Source organism: Corylus avellana, chromosome 5, assembly GCF_965113065.1.
Source record: "Corylus avellana chromosome 5, dhCorAvel1.hap1.2, whole genome shotgun sequence".
Classification (NCBI taxonomy): domain Eukaryota; kingdom Viridiplantae; phylum Streptophyta; class Magnoliopsida; order Fagales; family Betulaceae; genus Corylus; species Corylus avellana.
Window position 1 is genome coordinate 19,246,444 of NC_142494.1, and position 12,426 is coordinate 19,258,869.

General features: G+C 36.4%; 1 pseudogene; it reads left to right on the forward strand.

Annotated features, from left to right (window-relative positions):
• Positions 1-2,727: 2,727 nt before the first annotated feature.
• LOC132181960 (tetraketide alpha-pyrone reductase 1-like) lies at positions 2,728-10,523 on the forward strand (annotated as a pseudogene).
• Positions 10,524-12,426: the final 1,903 nt, after the last annotated feature.

Sequence of the window (12,426 nt, forward strand, 5' to 3'; positions counted from 1 at the left end):
AAAATCTGCCATGTTACCATGTGTGGTAACGTGGCAGATACCTGCCACGTTACAACACATGGTAACGTGGCAAAATCTCCCACGTTACCATGCATAGTAACGTGAGAACCAAATAATAATTATATAATAAAAGGTTCTTTAATTAAAAAAAAAAAAAAAAAAAAAAGGTCGAAGACCTAAGTATGTATTTGGGATTACGATTTCGTAAGAATAATATGTGTTTTTAAAAGACATCGCAAAATGAAAGTCGGAGTTTGGTATTACAATTTAAAAATCACTTAATTTAAAATAGAAAAAAAAAATTGTCATTTCTAGAAGCAAGTTAGGGAGATTGCGATTTTGTAAGAATAATTTACATTTTTAAAAGATATGGCAAAATGTAAGGCATTTGGCATTATGACTTAGAAAACACTTAATTTAAAATAAGTGCGAATTTAAACCTAAATCACAATTTCACACAACAAATATTTGATAAAAAATTACTTTTTAACATGTTTTACCAAACGCCTTTTCGATTTAAAAAAGTAGCAATTTCAAAAATAAATTTTTTAAAATCGCACTTATTGAAACCATAATTCCAAACAAACCCTAAATATGGTAAAAAGTTAAAGTAAATATTCTCTAATTAAGCCTCCCAATTATGATTAAAAGAGAAAAATTAATGCCCACGATATAGACTCTCTAAAAAAAAAAATAATAATCATAATGCCCAGGATATAGACTCTAAATAGAATTGTTTACTTTTTGATCTTATTCAATTAAGACACTAAGGATCCTATTTATAAATTTTCATTTTTGTTTTTCTCTATTTCTCTTGGAAAGAGTTATATCATCGATTATGTTAGAAAAACTTGAATATAAAAACTTAATTATTAATATTGCATTTCAAAATGCGAGAATATAAAGATTTTTTTAAAAGAAAAAATATAACATAGAAATTAAAACAAAGGGTTGTGCATACCTTGAGTCTTAGTAGATTAGTGAGTCACACTTGTTCTTGGCAGAATCTTTAAATCAAACAGCTGGAATGCAATGAAAAGTAGTACAATCGTAATACATGCGATCTCCGTCGTTGAGTACTCTCTCACCTTCTTCGTATCGCTACGCGATCAAACCCTTTTTTTGTTAGTGTTAGAAACATAAAGAAAACAACATAAAACGTGCCATTTGGGGTACTATGAATGCTTTAATATTTGATCTGAATTTCGAAAAGAAAATGTCAAAGAAATTCAGTATTGGAGATATAAATCAACATGGAGAAATTAGAACACTAGTTTACCTGACCAAAAATGTAGCTGGGGAATATATATGACGAGCACAAAACTGTAAGCAAATTGTAAATATTTCGCTCAAACTTTCTGTGGACGCAGGATTAGAGAGAGAGGTCGACCGTGGAACTAGTTGGAAGAGAAGGGAGAGACAGAGCCGCGCTGCCGGCCGGGTGCAAGCTCACGTACACGTTATTAGGCAGTGGATTTAATTAATAGCTAGGGCTGGCTATGAATTAGGCAATTGCCTAAGCCAACATGCAAATAATAATTAAATATAATAAATGATGTTTAAGATTGTAAACATGGTAAACGGTTAGTAACTATTCTCTAATTAAGGCTGCAAATTATATGTTTAAAAAGTTAGTAAATCTTCTTTATATAATTAAGTCCCCAATTATGATAAAAATAACTACCAATTGAAAGAAGGGAAAAAAAAAAAAGAATTAATACCTAGATTTTGGAAAGAGAAATGATTTGGTTAATATTTTTCTCATATTATTTTACAAATTTAATAAATCAACCATTAAATTTCTGGGTCGCGGCATCTACCTCTCTCTCTCTCTCCGACGGTGACTCCATGGATTCGGGGATTGCCTTTGGCCGGACAGGTGAAGTAGTTTAGGGATTGGTGGGTTAGAAGGAGATGTAATCATGTGTTTTAGTTTTATTGTATTTTGGTGGGTTTAAGTGAGATGTCACATTTTAATTGGAAGCTGTAAAATGGATTGTAGGAGTTCTCTTTACATGAATTTAAAATGGATAGTAGATTGAAATGTGAGTTGTGGGGTGCTTTTCAATCTTTGCGCATCAAGGCATTCAAGCACAGACCCAACAATTCCTCAGCCTTAAACCTTTTAGGTGAATACGAAACAGATATTGTAAAACACATTTCGACTGAAAAAGAAGCTTGATCAAACTTTTTTTTCTTATCTATTTTGATAAATTTTAGGACAGAACCTGTACCTTTTTCACAGACAAAATTTGTGATTAATTATTTGTATTCCTTTTAATTATTTCTTAGCCTCGACTTAAAATAAAAAACGATTAAAAGAATTAAGGGTTAATGTCCTTCTTAATTCTCCTTAAATTAAAACTCTAATAACAATCTCTTCTCAAACTTTCAATTGCGATAATTTACCTTACAAACTATCAAAACAATGACAATTACCTTCTAATGCTAGTAAAATAACAAAATTATCCTTATTAAAATAAAAACAAAAATATTAAAATTTATAAAAATAAATAAATAAACTAAAAATTTAATATTTTTAAAACAGGGGTGTCGGACCACTCTTGGATGGTGACCGGACCTTGACCCGGCCCAAGGTGAAGGCGGCTGAGCAACAGAGGTAGTGGAGGGGGTGGCGAAGAATTAGAAGATGAAGAAACAGATGAAGCAAGCGAAGAAGACGATATTGATGAAGGAGAAACTGAAAATGAGAAGCCATTGAGGATTATGAGAAAAACATCTGATCATACAGGCTCATGGGATGTCTCTGAAAATCAGCCAATTGATTGGAATAGTCAAAGAAGTTTCTTGAATAAGCCTGAGCGCCATGCAAATGGTGGAGTGCCTGAGAGTGAACGATCGGAGCAGTGGATGTTGGAATGGCCAAAAGGGTATTTGGAAAATCCGAAATGGCCAACTGGGTCGTCGGAGAACTACCCAAGCGTGGGTCACAGCCAGACCCACGCCTGGGTTTGGACGTGACCCAGCCGTGGGTCACGGCCTAACCCACAGCTCGGTCTAGTCGTGACCTAGAGTGGGTCGCGGCTACCCACGGCTGGGTCTGCATGCCACGACCACCTCTGCTTCGGGTTTTGATGAAGGGTTTTCATTAAGTCAGTCTACCAGGTGCTCCATATCAGATAAAGTGTTGGAATCGGTAGAAACTGGTGCTTCAAAGGATAATTTTGTTTTTACAATCAAGAATTTGGATGATGGAACCGAGTTCCTTGTGGATGAATTGGGTCAGAATGGAATGCATGGGAGACTACGAGAGGTGGGTTCCAATCGAGAGGGTTTGGGGGTGGCTCGACTTACCTAGGGGTGGTCCGGCACCCCTTGTTTTAAAAATATTAAATTTTTAGTCTTTATTTATTTATTTATTATTATTTTTTTTTATATAAATTTTAGTATTTTTGTTTTTATTTTAGTAAGGATAATTTTGCCATTTTACTAGCATTAAGGAATACATTGTCATTGTTTTAATAGTTTGGGGGGTAAATTGTCATAATTGATAATTTGAGGAAAAATTATCATTATGGTGGTAATTTGAGGGTGTTAAGAAGACTTTATCCAAGAATTAAACTTGGAGACAAACTCCTTAACCTAATACGTAATCATGTATACGTAACGGTAGAATTTAATTGGTTATGCTGACTTGTTTAAAGCAGTGACACGTGGCATACTGTTAATTTTCTTTAACGGAGGCATTAAGTTTGTCATTTCCCATAAGTCAAGTATCCCCTGTAACTGTTTTTGAAATCTTGGCCCAAAAAGAAATAAAAATAAAAATTCAAACCCAGGTACTAAAAAAATTTTATTGATAAACTTTTAAAAAATAAGAAAAAATGCCATTTTGACAAATTATTATTTTAGGTGTGAAATCTAACCTTTTATTATAAAAGTGGCCGCACAGCTGCCTAAAGGAGAAGAATGGGTTGGCACACGACCACTTATGAATTTAGGGGTGTAAACAAAACCCGGGTACCAACCGAAAAACCGGTTGAAAAAAAGGGGTAATTGGGTACCTCAATCCGGTTACCGGTGTTTGGCCACCTTGTTATAATAGGATAACCGGGTTATATAATAATATTTTTGGGCTATTTTAGGTTTTTTATTTTTAACCATCACAACAAAACCCTACTTATTGACACAAAAATGCTAATTTTTTTTTTTTAATTTTTTAATTTTACTGTTATTTTTTTAAGGCCAAAATGATTAAATTAAGCCAAAAGAATTATGCACAATACCTAAAATAAGCCCAAAATATAAAAAAATTGTGAAAACCTGTTACCCGATGTGGATAACCGAGTACCAACCGGTAACCGGCTGGTTATACAATAACTAGGTAACCGGTTCCGATTTTTCAAAATAAAAAACAAAGTACTCTGGTTCCGATTTTGGCCAATAACCAGGAATCAGAACCAGATTTGCACCCTACTTATGACCGGTTGGAGTGGCCATGTAGCCACTCTATTTTTTATTTTTCATTTTTTGAAGTAATAAGTCGGCTTCTACTCCTACAAAAATAAGGACCCATTTTGTCAAAATATTCCTATAATAAATGTGAAAAGTTTTTCTAAATCATGTACTAAGTTTTTTTATTTTTTATTTTTTTTTAACAGTTTTGCGTTTTGAAAAGTGAACCATCTATTAAATGTTTGCATTCAGAAAAGTGTGTTTTTATTTTTGAAAACTTTAACAAATGTGTTTGTCAATATAATCACGAGTAAGAAGGATATTAATTTAAATAGTATGTTAGATTTGAGGAATAACAATGTTATTCAGTCCTGTTTATTGGCTTCTTCTTTTTTTCATTGTTAGCAGACACTTCCTTTTCTTTCTGATTTTCTGCGTGAGTCATTGACTCATTGGAAAGTAGTGCCCTTTTTCCTTACCATGGCTATTAGCGTGACTTCAAAGCAAATCTACTGGAAGAAGGTGCCTTCGATTCTGCTATTGAGGGCTGTGAATGTGTTTTTCATACTGCATATCCCTTCTTTAACGATGTTAAGGACCCACAGGTATATTCCATTTTACTCTTCTTTGATTATTCCTTTAGCATTTATTGATCAAATTGGCAAAGGCTCAGAAGAAATTCTCTGTAAACCTTTCTTCTGAAAGAGGTGATTTGAACAATGAATTTGTTAAAGATGCCATGATAGTGGAGAATGTCTTTCTATCAAAATGCTGCCTGGAATTGTGTTTCCTAGTTAAGAATGCGGATCCCGGCCCCACTAAAGAACAATGATGTTAATGTTCTTAATTCGTGTGTGTTAGGGGTTAAATAATAGAGGTATTTTATGATTAAAATACATTAGGATAATATGTTATCTTTATAGATAACATTAGATTAGAGATTAACATTTAACTATTAGAAATAAGTATTATCATTGGAGTAGTTAGTATAATTTAAATATTAGAGATAAGTATTATCAGTAGTATATTTTAATTAGTCTTTTATTTTACTATGCATTGTAATTGTCTATTTAAAGACATCAAGCCCATTAATAAAAAGAATCAGAAAATTAATCCCAAACCTTGAGTTTGAAAATGGTTTTTTTAGGTTTCCTCAAAATCTAAAAGGTCTAGGTTCCCTTTGAATCTAAAGTCTAGGTTCCCTCAGAACCTATAATCTATCCCCGTTACGTATTCACGTAACATTTGGTATCAGAGCCGCGATCTTGCTCAATGGCAAATCCAAGCTTGGACCGGCTTGAGCAACAGCTTGATAACCTGGTAACTATGTGCGAAGGCTGGATGAAGAAAATGGAAGAAAATATTGAGACGATGAAAGCAAATAGTGCCAAATTGTATGCATTGACTGCCAAATGCGACAATTGTTCTGCTGATAACAATGATGAGTTCCATTTTTCAGAACAATCACAAATGGTGCCCGAAGACATCAACAACCTTTTCAATCCGCAAGATTCATTTCACCTCGTTGAAGTCTCTCCACCTTGTTCTGTCGTACCTATACAGGCCCAACCAACGAAAACCATCCACAACGTTGTCAAATCGCAAGATGCATCGCAATGTCATTACATTGCACAGTCAATTGTAAAACATGATGAAATGAAGGAATGTTCATCATTGTACATAGCCAAAACAAGGCAACCATGTCCACCCTATGCTCCATTACAAGCGCCTCATCGCCATCCTGTATCACAGAACAACAGGCAGTCCAATGTTCATTGGCAGTGGCAAGTGAGTGGGCTTGTGCAAATTTGGACGCTTTATGATAAAGAATTGATCCCACCTCTTGAACGGCCACCAAGGGAACGCCTAAAACGAGTAACGAAGGAAGAAAAGAATTTCTAGACCTTGAGGAAAAGGTCTGCTTAAGGGGAATGAAATGTTAGGGGTTTAATAATAGAGGTATTTTATGATTAAAATACATTAGGATAATATGTTATCTTTATAGATAACATTAGATTAGAGATTAACATTTAAATATTAGAAATAAGTATTATCATTAGAGTAGTTAGTATAATTTAAATATTAGAGATAAGTATTATCAGTAGTTTATTTTAATTAGTCTTTTATTTTACTATGCACTGTAATTGTCTATTTAAAGACATCAAGCCCATTAATGAAAAGAATCAGAAAATTAATCCCAAACCTTGAGTTTGAAAAGGGTTTTTTTAGGTTTCCTCAAAATCTAAAAGGTCTAGGTTCCCTTTAAATCTAAGGTCTAGGTTCCCTCAGAACCTATAATCTATCCCCGTTACGTATTCACGTAACAGTGTGCAAAATCTCCATCTGTGAAGCGGGTAGTTTTGACATCTTCTATGGTTGTAGTTGATACAATTAATGGAAGACCTCGAACTCCTGATATATGTGGTTGTTGATGAGACTTGGTTTTCTGATCCGGAACTTTGTAAGCAAGGAAAGGTATGTAGGGCTATTACTAAATTTAATCACTTAATCATTACTTTAATACTTTCCCTCATGAGTGGGTTTAAACTCTCTTTTAATAGGTGATGCCCAACACGTGAAATATTTAATTTAAATTTGGGTGATTTAACAGAGTCAAAGTTCGATCTCAGGACCTTTGGCTCTGATACCATATTAAATTACCAATTGTCCCAAAAGCTTAAATTGATAAGAATAGGTAAATTTAATCACGTAACCATTACTTTAACAATAAGTACTTTGATAACTTGGCCCCTTGTTTACTGCAAATCATACTTAAGATTTTCGTGTTCTTTCTGAGTGATTATGACCAGTGCTGTGTAATTTATGGGATCGGGATCCCAACAATGGAACAGGATCTTTTTTAGTTCATTTTGGACTGGAGAATATCCAGTTAATGGTCAGGATTTCTTTAAAGAGATCCTGATGCCATAAATAAGACATATGTTCCATTAATAAAAAAAATAATAAAATATTATATATTTAAAATAAAAAATTATTAAAAATTAAGGGATGGCTGGCTAAAAGAAAAAAGGGTTTGGCCCTTAGGGGTGGCCGGACCACCAAAGGGCCCTGGGGTGGCTTGGGTCACCCTAGACGGGCTGGCCTGGTGTGGCCGAAGCCACCCCATGGCCTTTGACCACCCCTTATGGCCTTTGGGCCACCCCTTATTTTTTTATTAATTTTTTTATTATATTTTTTAATCTGAAATGTTATTTTTTTATTATTTTTGTTTTTTTAGTGGGACATATGTCTTATTTGTGGCTGTACGATTTCTAAGAAGAAATTTCAGCTATGAACTAAATATTCTTTAGTCCATTATGGACTGAAGATGATCCTATTCTCCCAGTAATGGAGAAAAATTGCCCATCATAAATTTTATCAATCCTAACTCTTCAATGTCATCCAAGGATCTACAAGACGTCGCGTGTCCCACTAATAATAAAATGACAAAATATTATTTAAATTTTAAAAAATATATAAAACAAAATAATAAAATCATAAAAAAATGGGGTGGTGGGACACCCCATTTTTGCCATATGGGGTGGCTAGCCACCCTAGCGGAGACATGGGGTGGCTTCGGCAACCCCCAACTGGCCCTTGGGGGTGGTTTGGCAACCCCTAGGGCCAAATCCCAAAAATTTAACTCCTCTACCGCATCTCCTTCTCCAGGTACAACAAATTCATGAGCTCCCTGGGGCAGCAGCAGCACATGGCTTGGTTCGTCAGGAGCGGTTGTCGTCGCCCATCAATAGTTTGGCTAGACATGATTTGGTTTGGTTGGTGTAGAGCATTCCTAGCAGTTTACTCGTCATTTTTCCTACATTTAAGGATCCAAACTACTTTTTGCTTCCCTATGTCAAAATACACCCCAATAGCTTCCATTAATCATTCCCTATATCCTTAAAATATATATATTTTTAATTATATTATATATATGAAAGGAGAGATGAGAGAGAATTGTGAGAGGAGAGAGGAGAGATGAGAGAGAAACATTTTTTATTTTATTTTAATAATCATAAGAATTGTAATAGTGGAACCCAAAACATTGGGTTCCACTTAGAGGTGGGCAGATTAACCGGTTACCGATTACCGGCCGTATACCGATTTTGACCGAATCGATATTAACCGTAACCGATATACCGATATCCTTATCGGTTAAATTTTTTATACCGGTATGCTTATCGGTTTGGGTCCCAGCAAAAAGTATTTGGGTCCTAAAATAACTCATTTTTAATAAATTATTTTAGCCCAACAAAAAGTATTTGGGCTCTCAAAAGTCAAAAAACTCATTTTTGGCCCAACAAAATAAATCAATATAAAGCCCACGGTTAAATCGGTTAACCGGTTTAACCGAATCGTTTAACCGTGTACCGTTACAACCGATAATTTCGGTTAAAATTCTTATTGGTTCGGTATCGGTTAATAAACCGTTTAACAAAAAATTATCGGTTAATAACCAATAAGAGCCAAAACTAGACCGTTTTGACCGATACCCAGGCCTAGTTCCACTGTAGCAATCATAATGCTTAGAGTTCATTTAGAGAATCTACTGTGAGTTTTTTTTGTAATTTTTTGAACATATTCCCTAAACTTAGAAACAAACTCCCTTATTAGGAATGCTCAAGGGGTCATAACGGAAAATTAGAAAATGGGTTCAAGAATTTGGAAGGAAAAAATGGGGTGGGATCTTGGTTGTTTGGTCCAATGGCAGAATTGGGTGGGTTTTCAAATGGGCTTCGGAATTCTTTTCTTGGCATTAGATCAATAAAGATAAATCTCTGAATCATAAAACCTTAAAGATTCTTTCTTTGGGTCCTGAACGAGGGAGAGAACGAAGCTGGAGAACAGCAAATCGATCAGCTTGGGGCCGGTTTGGCCCTATGGGGTAAGCCGCTTCGGCCACTCCCAAGGACCAGTTGGGGGTGGACCATGTCTTAGCTAGGGTGGTCGGTCACCCCATTTTTTTATATATATTTTTTAAAATTTAAATAATATTTTATTATTTTATTATTAGTATGACACATGGTGACTTGTAGATTCTTGGATGACATTGAAGGGTTTATGATGGGCAATTTTTATCCATTGCCGGGGATTCCGATCGTAATTTATGAGATCTTGCATTTGTCATCATGATGCAGCTTTAACTAAAAACATCTGGTTAATTGAGAGTGTCTTCTGTGTGGATGTTGCACAAAAGGTTGCTTTTGTGCCCATCACTCAGAGTGAGACACCTCATCAATTCAAGAAAAAAAAAAAAAAAAATCAAGATAGCAAAACACAGGATTAATCCTTTCACAAGTCATGGAACCACCGCCAACCTCCATCTGCTGCCGCCCACCCGCCGCCAGATCTATCTCCCTCTCCCTCTCTCTCCAATGGCGGTGGCTCACATGGCCACCTAGATGGCCAGGGGGTGGCTCACGCGGCCACCCCCTATGCCAGCGGTGGCTTGCGAGACCACCACTGGGGGTGGCTTGCGGGCCACCCCTAGGCCTTGGGTGGCTTCGCGCGCCACTCCCATGGGCAGGGGATGGCTGAGGTGGCTTGCGAGCTGGCGGAGAGGGACACAGAAGTAGTTGGTGGGCGGCGGTAGGCAAAGGCGGTGGCTCAAATGATTGTGAGGAAATAATTTAGTGTTTTGTTCTTATTTTGGTTTTTTGTTTTAAGCTAAGATGTCAACTTTGATGGGAACAAAAGTTCTTCTCTTCATGGAAGCGTAGATTATTTAGGGAGGGAGCATGCTGCACCAGTCAGTCTCTGTCATGCTCTGGCATCAGTGCTTTGTTAAAAGTCAATGCCCTTCTCTGATCACTTATAAAACTGGGAACCATGCAACCAATGACTATCATATATTCAGCACAACATATATGTTTCTGGGTGCTAATGCTAAATGGTATGTGCTTTCAAAGACATCGGCTGAAGACACTGCCTGGAAGCTTGCCAAAGAGAAGGGTATTGACATGGTTGCAATTAACCCAGCAATGATGATTGGTCCTCTCTTACAGCCGGCACTAAATACAAGTGCGGCTGTGATTTTGAACTTAGTAAATGGTATTTGTTCTTCACAGTACTTACCACAATTCTCAATTTATGAGTCATCTCAATAAGTTGATCTTTGACTACAATTTTTTAACAAGAGAAAGTTTCCAAGGGTAATGAGAGGTGGTTTTGATAACTCATTTAGGGAAAGTTGAACAGTATAAATCATCATGTTTCTCTTTCTGTTGAGTCAGGATGTTAACCAAGCAGCTTGATGCTATCCTCTTATGTCTGTCCCTTTGGGCCTTTGCACAAATACTACCATTTGTGTGCGTCTTGTCTGTGGTATGTTATTCTGTGTTACACCTAAATCTATGCTAGGGTCATTGGGCCTGGTATCTAACAATCAAGCCCATAGCCCATTGATCCGGGTAGAAGCCTAGCACATTCATATGGGCTTACTAAGAAGAAGGCTAGTCTCGAATGCATGGATACGACGTTGCTTCGCCAAGGTCGCACTCTTGAGAGACCATGCTCACCCGACTTGCATCATTTATTGAATCAACGATATACACAATGCACGGATATGATAGTTATGGATAAGATATGCACCAATCATGCTAACAACTTGAATATGGCTTAATTATCGGGTCAGTTACGACCCAGCTTAAATACCATTGACGGTTAGGTATTATTCTTTAGATCACGCGAGCCACGTTAACCGCTGCGCACCATTCTCGAAATGAGGTCAATTGCAAGAACAGTTTCTTATTAACCATAATGGTTAGGAAATCATAATATTAACTTCTCGGTTCATTACGCCTAGATCCCATATCCTCGCCCAGTCACCATCACCATCCTTGTGAGAAAAGGAAAATTGAATCGTTGCATTGTGAGACCATGATGCCCATTGAGTTTTCATTTAAGCTGTTGGTTTTTTGTTAAGCCTTCTGAGCCGTTCATCATGGACAAATGCGATCCAGCTGTAAGGCACCCACACAACCATTAATTATACGGTGCATCAAACAAAGGAAACCTCGCTTTTATAGAAATGATCAAACACCTCACGTTAAATCAAAATGGTGATGATATACAATAAACGACAGGATGACACCTTTGCCTGATCTCAGCAAAATACGCCCACATTAAAATTATTTTCCTCCCTGACAGTCCAGCGTTTCATGGTTTTAACACGTAGCGACTGTAGAGCCCGTGGTTGGGGTCATCACAGGCCACATGTGACGCCCTCGGCCCCTCACTCATAAGAGGACAAAACTACGTACCCTCACATTTCATCTAGCGATTCCAACTTTGCGCAGAGTAGGTCTACTCCCCTCCACGTCACAAGTCAAGATGTCAGCCACTTTTATGGCAACTATTTCATTTTAAACTGATTATGTATGTTGTTACTAATCTTATTCTTTTATAGATATTTTATAAAAAATTTAGGAAAAATTTTACTTTAAATCCATAAAATGTTTATCAGCTTTTTCTCAAATTCTGGCCATTCAATGTTATCCAACGTGTTAAAACGACAAAACCTTTTCACACTAAAGGAATGTTTTTACACAAAACATTGTCGTACGCATTCCAACTTGATTAACCAAATCCAAAAAAGAATCGGTCTTAGCCCTCTAAAGTCAACAAATAAAGACAAAGACCTTAGACCCATCCCCCCCATTATCTCTTTGCACGGGCCAGCAGCAGGAAGCAGGCAGCGTGCCTGCAGCTGCTGCAAATTTGCAGTGAAGCGCCCAGGCTTGGCCTTCACGTGAGCTCTACATAATTTTGTTGTCTTCTTTTGCTTATGGGAAAAGACCTTAGACCCTCCATTATGTTATTTTTACGACCACAATTTATTTATGAGTACTCCATTTTAAATAATTGCTGAAACACATTTATCTCACTCTTAATTTAGCTATGAGTTTCATGTTTTGTTTTAGGTTTGATAGCATTTATAATGAAGTAGTCAAATTTTTATACAAAATGATTTATTAAAACTTATTTTATCTAGTTTAGTTAATAAATTTT